At 45.1% G+C, this 8,087-nt stretch overlaps 1 long non-coding RNA gene across 1 annotated transcript; it reads left to right on the plus strand.

The window, feature by feature from the left end:
* Window positions 1–6,285: 6,285 nt before the first annotated feature.
* Window positions 6,286–6,873, plus strand: LOC134582837 (uncharacterized). Its single transcript, XR_010086276.1, has 2 exons — window positions 6,286–6,358; window positions 6,439–6,873. It is a non-coding gene; the product is annotated as an uncharacterized LOC134582837 (long non-coding RNA).
* Window positions 6,874–8,087: the final 1,214 nt, after the last annotated feature.

Raw genomic sequence — 8,087 nt, forward strand, 5'->3', positions numbered from 1 at the left:
GCCGGGCTTGTAACTGTTGGGGGCTGGCAGAGAGCTGTTACTTACCTTTCCTGCAGCTCCTGTCAGTTCCCTTCTCCTCCGGTCCGGTCAGCTCCCCACTGCAAGTCTCGCGAGAGCCGCGGGGTCAGAACGTTGCCACGTTGCCACTGCATTTATACACACACACTCTGCATAAAATATACAGATCCCGTACAAAGAGCCCACCACAAATGATTTACTCAAATGAGATCTAATATAGGATGGGAACACCTAATGAAGGTGTTTTGCATAATTGATTTTAGTGTCCATTATATAACAATTGAATAATAGTATTTTTAAACTGTGTTTTTATGTTCATTAAAGGGACACTCCACTGCCAAAATGCTAAATAAATGAAAAGCAATGTTTAGTAGAAATAGCTAAAATGAAAAGTTGTATGCATTTAATTGTGCATTTTTTTATTCAGTGGAGTTATGTGGCCTTTGAATTGGAGTCTGCTGCCTTTACAAGCCCTACTCTTCTACCCCCTCCCAGACTTTCTGTGGCTGTCCAATCACAGACTTCCCAATGCAACTCAAGGAGAAGTCTTTGCAAGGCAGGTGCTCTGAGCTATTACCTGTCTCTTGCGTTTAGCTCCACTGAGCTAACCAAACCAGGAAGTAACAAGACCTGTTATCAGCTTGAAAGCCAAGGGGGTGTAACAAGGTTAATATAGAAAAGTGTAAATTTCTATTGATCTGCACTTCTTGCAAAATGAAAAATTAGGACAGGCTAAGCAAGCTAAAGTGTTTTAGGGGTCTGGAGTGTCACTTTAAATATTATACCTAATGGCAATATCATGGGTTTTACTTACCGTTTAGCTTTGCAAGTAATTTACTCACAAAAAAATACATATAAATTGAGATATCTTGAAAAATGCCATGGATTTTGCTCTTTGAACTCTTTTCTGGGTTTTTGCCCGCAGTGTACATGCCTTTTCCATGAAAATTGCATGGGTTTTGCTCTTAGCAGAAATGTAGCACAAAGCTGCTCACCAGTTCTCAGATTTTACTATTAACATGACGTAAAGTCATGATTTTATTAAAGACACGGAGGCTCCTATTATGCATATCTCTTTCTTTATTACTCTCAGCAGCAAAGATAGAGAAATATAAATATATCAAAATGAAAGAGAAAACTGCATAGGCACACAGGCAACCAATCACAAAACAGAGGAAGTGACTATAAAAGGCCTGTGTCACCCACAATCCCCCTCTTTCTTGCGAACCGAAGACCAGGAAACATGAACCGACATCACACACCGGTAAGAACAGGAACGGCAACAAACCGAACTCCAAGCTACAAAAGAGAGAGAAATATGGTAAAATCCAAACTCCAAACTGAAACTCACCAAATAAATTCGTCAGGAGCAGTCTAGGAAAACCAAACCTACAATAGAGACAATTACCATTAGAACCAAAACCATGGAAAATTGAAACTCCTTCAGTAAATATACACAATAAAACACATACAATAAACAGACTGGATTGCCACATACCTGTAAGTCCAACAGCATCTCATCCCAAACCCAACACCGGGAGGGTGGGCGGGAATAATACTCGCCTCCCCATGTCTTTAATAAAATCATGACTTTACGTCATGTTAATAGTAAAATCTGAGAATTTTATTAAAGACACGGAGGCTCCTATTATGCAAGTTCAAAGCTGAGCCACCATATGAGATGCAATGTGATTAATCGGTCTGGAATATGGAGTCACGAAACTCAACACTCACCACTGGAGAACAGCCCGGAGTGAATCCTTCAAACGACAACCGCCCTCCAAGGCCTCGGATGTCATACTCCCGTGTACCAAGTGGGATGTAACAAACGACCTGTCGATACCAGCCAACATAGTAGACAGGAAACTCATCTTGCCAACGTAAGAGTGGACACCCATAGGTGGGGAGCGTTGAAAGGAAAGAAACAAAGTGCACGATCCGGAAAACGTAGTGGCTGTGTAACCTCCAGGTAAGTTCCCAGACACCTCACCGGCCATATCGTCAAAAACGTCCTGAACGTATGGTAAAAATTTAAGCTTCAGGTGACTAGTAAAGTGCATCCGCTACATAGATGATCTACGAAGGTTGTTGACCGACTAGGAAAAACCCAAATCCAGGGTTAGATACGGAAAACCCAGTGGTAGTCCCACGCATCAACCGGACCACACTCGTCATGTTGACCTAAAGCTGGTCGATTACCTGGCATCCATGTTTTACAGAGGAGACGGGGAGTTGATCGCAGAATGGCCAAGATAATCCAAACGTCCCGAAAGGCGTCACGTCATCCGATGTAGGAGGTCTTGATCCACGAAGTGTAGTCCCATTCGGTCTAGAAGGGTTCCAAACGCTTGGAATCAAACCTGGCAAATCATCGCCATTCTCAGTAATCAAGGGGACCATGGATGCGACCTTCACAGAGCAGCAATCAATACCAACGCTACCTAGTGCTGGGCCAAGTGCAAGAGCCCGCGAGCAGCCAAATCGAACAGAGGGAATGCATACATCCAAATATCCGATCAATCCAGAACGAACACGCCAATCGCTACAGATGCCGGGTATCTCCTTCCAGTCGTAAAATCCTCAGTAATGAGGTGTAAAGGCAAGGTGCCAATAAGTCCACCTCCAACCGCTTCCACAACCGTTACAAACCGAGAAAAACCGCAGAAGCGTGTACGCGCCAGTCCCCCATAAACTCTTGAATAAACGTGAAGTCCCAGCGGACCTAGAAGTGTCCAGGTGAAATGTGTTCTGCTGTCACCGAGACTCTGAAGACAAAAATCACCAGAATCCGTATGCTACGATTAGCCACGTGTGCGCTATGTGCCCCTTAGCTGGTCAATGGAACCCATCGCCGACATATAGCCCACTCAAAACATAATGCAGTCGTACGCGCGACCGGGCAATACCGCGAAAACAAAATGTTCCCGCCAAGATTTACAATAGTCAGAGAGCAACATCTTCTCGATTTCGGACCACTAGTCTCTGGGAGAAAAGATTCACGGCTCACAGAGGGTCCCGCTGATCCAGATCCACCTATGAGCCAAGCCTTGAATCAGATAGATCCTGGACCCGACGTCCAACTCCAGCCTTGCCACATAACAGTGACCCGGACAGAGATAGAAAAATCCTACCGACTTGAAGGGATAGAAAGTGAGGTGGTCCTGGAGACGTAGCCTGGGTGGAAGCCATTGACAGGTCTGGCACCCTCACTAAATGCCTGACCACCATGACCATAGTTCTAAAAGTCTACATGACAAACTTCATAATGGCTTAGATCTCGGAGCCCGGAAGGAACGGGAACAGTCTGATAGAGTTCCACCATGAAACCGAAGAAAAACTCCACCGACCGTGAGGACTACAGAAAAAACTGGCTCCTAACCGCTCATAAATCAATGGAAACTCTGAAGCATCGTGATCGGACAGTTGACACGCAACCGTAACTGGTACCTGGACAGGGATATGACCAGGATGTTGTCCAGGTAGACATTCAGACGGGCATCCCCCGTACCTCTTGGTGGGACATCCAGAAGCCGATGAGAGACCTAATAGTAGCCCTAACAAAAAATCCCGAACGTTTTCCTTGCCAGGCAAAAAAACGGAGAAAAACCCCCGTATTCCGTGTTCATAGTAACCATAACAAGACATTCTGTCAATTCCAGATGGGTCAACCAAACCGAACTCCTAGAAATTATCCCGGGGGCAGTGGATGCCCATCAGTGGAAGTGGTGGTACCAAAGGGAAAACAAAGAGAGGTCGGGGAAGTAGAGTGGGGCGAAAACCCTTCCCCAACATTTAGGTACCAAGACTATACAGGTCTGAAGCTTGGCAACCACAGGGTAACCCTCAAATCTTCCCTAAGGCGAGCAGGTCGTGGATCTCTGTGGAGAGTCACGATACCTGTCCCCCTGACAGGCAAGTGCAATGGGGCCAAAATGCCAACAGGTCAAGACAGAAAAAACACTAGACGGTAGCTCCGCACCGCTCAGAGAAACTACGAGGGCAGCATCTTTAGCAGAAACTGGGCCAAACCTGTCCGCCACTCGTCCATGAGGAGGAGGGGAACATAGGGTATCCACCAGAAGGGAGTCCGCCCGACGAGTAACCACGGGGTGGCAGGGGCTAATATATTCTCCCCCTGGATGGGGAGGAGTGGAGTCCAGAGTTCGTGGAAATCCCACATAGGGAGTAAGGAGCTTGGCATTCTCGGAACGAGTCCCGTAAATCACGGCCAGACGGGCGGCTCCCGTCACGCCCGGCCCCACCAAAACCATTTCTATTTACTTGGGGCTTAGCAATCACCGTGAACGTCTTCACGTAGAAAAACCCCGGTTCCTTGACAAAAAAAATCTGCACCTGAACAGCCTCCCTTCGGCTTAGGGCCGGTACGGATATGGCCATATTCGCCAATCAGGGGAAACCTTCAAGGAATCGCCTTCTGGCGTCCGGTCGTCACGACCATAGTAAACTTGCCAATAGTGCCAACAGGTGATGCACCCGGGCGTTCATATTCCCCGCCGTAGCGGAATCAAGTAGGACATACATTTCGTATGGGGGAAAGGGGACCCACCGCTCTCATAAGCAAATTCTGAAATTCTCCAGGGAGGAGCCCAGAGGCATCAAGGTATCAGCCCGATTCGTTAAAGAAAACGGGGCATACCCAGAGGGCCCAAAAGGGGTCTAACCCCTAATACCCGTCCTAGCGGGAGCACCTGAGAAGGTAGTAGCCCCAGTAGGGGTCGCCATGGGAAGGCACCTACCATAACCACATAATCCTACTCCTCACTCTGGTCGGCAACCGACCTCTCAGTACGGTGTCTAGCCCGTATCCACATTGGTCTTTTTAGCCCGACCAGGGGCTCTTATGCGCGGTGGGAGCGCGCCATCTTTGACCGCCTAAGCGAGTCCATCATAGCAGGCAGGACCTGCGTCAATGAGTGGGAGTCATGAGGTGATAATCCTTCGCCGTAGCCTTATGGGCCCCGGGCGAGGCGGGGCAGCGGGGGGGTCCCATACCCAGTAGAGCAGAGGTAGCCGCAGGGGGCATTGAGGGAGTCGCGTCAGAAATACTGGGAAAGCGAAGACGACTCCGCACCCAGGATAGAGATAAAATTCATGGCATGGGATACGCCATATAGGAGACTATTAATGTCTGACAGTCAGCTCTGCTGCCCCTGAGGAAAATCATTAAAACGGCACTCAGGCCCATCACCCTCAGCCATCATAGGGAGAGGGTTGTTATGTAAAACGAAAATTGCATTGTCCATTAGATAAAAACAGACATGAGAAACTGCAATAATATATAAAGGGAATACATAATCATCTAAAATAAATAAAATAAATATTCAGAAAGATCAGGTCCCTCTGGGAAGAAAAAACAACTAGTAAAGTAAAGGCTCATGTGATCTGTACCCATACATGCAATTCCCATCATTAAATATGGCAAAATACAAAATCAGAAACAGGGAGGTAGTAGGAGAAAAACTGTAAATACACATTAAGAAACTAAAAGCATAAACCTAGCAGGACAGGGTTGAGTAACCCATAGGAGAAAAGAAAACGGTTAATTAGGCATAATAAATAACATTAAACATTACATTAAACAGGGTACCTGAATGGTGGAGCGCCCAGGAAAAGAAGAAGCCTCAGAGGCCGACAGAGCAAGGGGAGGACGGCCGGGCAGGAGGAGAGGGAACCCAGGAAGCCTGTAGGAAGATCGCAGTAAAACCGCAATCCAAGATGGCCGCATGAGGTAGAAGCACCTCGGGAAAAGCAGAAAAGTGCAGGGGAGGGACGCGTGTATGGTACACATGCGGTCCGACCCGTCTGCACCCAGGGAGCCACCGTCGCGAGGAGCGGAGGCATGCAAACTCCTCTCCGACCGCAGCACCCAAGGCCACCCACCAGGAGGCCACCCAGCGAGAAGAGGAGAGGGTAGGAGAGGGCGAGGACGGCGGGGAAAAAACGACCGGCCGGCAGGGGAGAAAACTAAGCAGGGCACACCACGCAGGCACAGGAAGGGGCAAAGGTAAGCAGAAGCCCCAGAATAAACATAAATCACAGAAGAAAAAAAACAATCAAAGAAATTCAATAAATAGCACATCAGAACAGAGAGTGAACAGAGAGTACTTATCTGGTCTGAGAGCAGCAAAGAAAGAGGGGGATTGTGGGTGACACAGGCCTTTTATAGTCACTTCCTCTGTTATGTGATTGGTTGCCTGTGTGCCTATGCAGTTTTCTCTTTCATTTTGATATATTTATATTTCTCTATCTTTGCTGCTGAGAGTAATAAAGAAAGAGATATGCATAATACTCGCCTCCGTGTCTTTAATAAAATCAGGATGTAAATGTGTGCACACAGATCATTCTCAATGTAATTTATGATGGAGAAAGCATCATAGCACAGTCACACACAATTCAGAGCAAAGGGATAGTGTCTACACACACTACTTTTGCATGCTATTCCTACTCTAATAAACAATTGGAGGACTTACATGCATTTTGTGAGTACTGCTCATTTTTTTTTGGTTAAAGAACTAACAAAAACGCAATGTACTTGAGAAAAGCACTGTGACGCTTTTCATGGATATTGTGGAGAAGCCACCTAAACGGAAATCTCTCTCTATTATTCCATTTTTTTTACACATTCTGCATTTTAATCCTGCTCTGTCCCACCTTCCCCAGTCTACAATTCTCCCGTTTTGCAGATTATTCAACTGGCATGCATGAAGTCACGGTTCCTCATCTGTGCCTCCAATCATGCAGCGTTTCTCCAATAACACAGTAATACTTTTATGAAGCACAGCAAACGTTTCTAGAAGTTGTAGTCCAGGCAACAACATTTACAAATAAAAAGCCGGTGACGGAACTACAACTTCCAGAAGCCTGCCAGGCAGGATTTATACAATATCGTCAACAGACATAGGAAGTTATTGGGGCATACTAATTGGCTGAGCACTTCCTTGTCTTAGTATACCCAACCTCTGGAAATCCAAAGTTTTTAAACTTATTGCAAATTCAGCAACTTCCGAGTTTTTTATTATTATTATTATTATTATATTTTATTGTTTCGGATTGGTTCTTTTTGCATATGTTTTAAACTGTGTTCTCCACGCAGATGTATTAAAAATAAGGGGGAAATGCTCTTTAAAAATTGTAAAGGCTTTTTGTTGTCAACGCGTATCTAAACGTATGATGTTAAACATTAAAAACAACGATTGCTACAGAAATCTGTATTATCAGAACTGTATGGTAATAAAAAACAAAACAAAAAAAACACTTGTTTCTGGGTATTCACGGACTTTCTTTCATTCCTTTAATTTTTTTTAAATGTTTTTAATTAATGCCGGTTTTATTTCTGTTCACATGTTTACAGCCGTTTAACCCACACTGTAAAATGAAATGTTCTGATTCCTTCTATAATGACGTGAGAGGCCACACAAAGGTTAGTGGAGTTATGTTTATGATTAATATGTACAAGACCTGCCCTCATCTCTTTTCCTTTCACACCCGTATCACACGCTCATCACTCTCATTCACAGAATAGTGGCTCAAAAACATTCCAGGGAGAAGGATGTTTTTTTAAATGGCCCAGTCTTGTACCTAACAACGAGTGTCTGCATGCCAATCATAAACAACTGCTCGCTATCAGTTCGGCAACCTCCCAGAGATTCGAGTTAAGGAACAGGAGACTTCTGTATACTCTGAATTCATATAGTCTGGCTTCAAATTCCTATTAGGGTTGTGTGTATAAAAACACAAATATATTATGTTCAGATTTTTCACTAGAATCACAGGAATCATACACGCTTACATTATCATTTCATGATAGAGTAATATTTCATCAAGAAATGTACCTGACCCAAGTTTGTAACCAACGCTTATGTGAATTCTGCATCTACACCAATGCTGAGGGCAGAGTTAATTTGTACCTGTGCTGCTGTACTGGGAGCTGTTAGCAAAGCACAAGACATAGAGGAGCATAATAGTGATGCAATAGGAAGCATAAAATAATGGTTATAGGGGTATGGGATTTTTTTTTTTTATTGAGGGGGTATCTGTAAGCATCTGCA

This window comes from Pelobates fuscus, chromosome 13 (genome assembly GCF_036172605.1).
Source record: "Pelobates fuscus isolate aPelFus1 chromosome 13, aPelFus1.pri, whole genome shotgun sequence".
NCBI classification, from domain to species: Eukaryota; Metazoa; Chordata; class Amphibia; order Anura; family Pelobatidae; genus Pelobates; species Pelobates fuscus.